This window comes from Penaeus monodon, chromosome 30 (assembly GCF_015228065.2).
Source record: "Penaeus monodon isolate SGIC_2016 chromosome 30, NSTDA_Pmon_1, whole genome shotgun sequence".
NCBI classification, from domain to species: Eukaryota; Metazoa; Arthropoda; class Malacostraca; order Decapoda; family Penaeidae; genus Penaeus; species Penaeus monodon.
Genome location: NC_051415.1, coordinates 17,182,352 through 17,182,915, shown reverse-complemented (window position 1 = coordinate 17,182,915; position 564 = coordinate 17,182,352). Strand labels below are relative to the sequence as shown.

Here is a 564-nt window from a genome sequence, read left to right as displayed (position 1 = left end):
TGCGTATACATTAGTATTAGTATACATGAGTTAATGAGTAAATCAGTCAGTTTCCAAAGGAGAAACTAGTCGCTATGAGCAGTTAGACTTACTTTTGTAGCCTTATAAATATTTTATATTTTCGTTGTTGCTCCTTCCAAGCACTAACCTATTTACGGTTTATTTAGAATGGCTTGCAGAGTTTGTATTTTATCATTGTCATCTCGGGTTATAATTTTATAATGATTCATTTCTGCAATTCTGGTGATATGTGATTTTATTTATACGTCTACGTTTCGATTATTTCCTCGTCAATTATTTTTTCTCCTGAAAAAAACGTTGATTTTGTTGATTCTGTGGGACTTCTCAGCCTTTTTAGTTTTTAAAACCTTTTCTTAAGGTGGCAAATATTCATTCAGACCTGCTGCGAAAACCCAATTCATTTATCCAGTATCACACTTGTTACTTTATAGAATATGAAGCAGCTAAAATGTTCTCACGGCGTCTCTAAACTGATTGGATATATGGGCATATGCTTCCATTTTCTATATTCTTCCAATCACCTCTTTCTTCAACATTTGACCG

At 33.2% G+C, this 564-nt stretch overlaps 1 protein-coding gene across 1 annotated transcript in view; it reads right to left on the bottom strand.

The window, feature by feature from the left end:
- LOC119592567 overlaps positions 1-564 on the bottom strand; it is a gene marked incomplete in the record, with an annotated part of 22,150 nt that overhangs the window by 14,460 nt on the left and 7,126 nt on the right.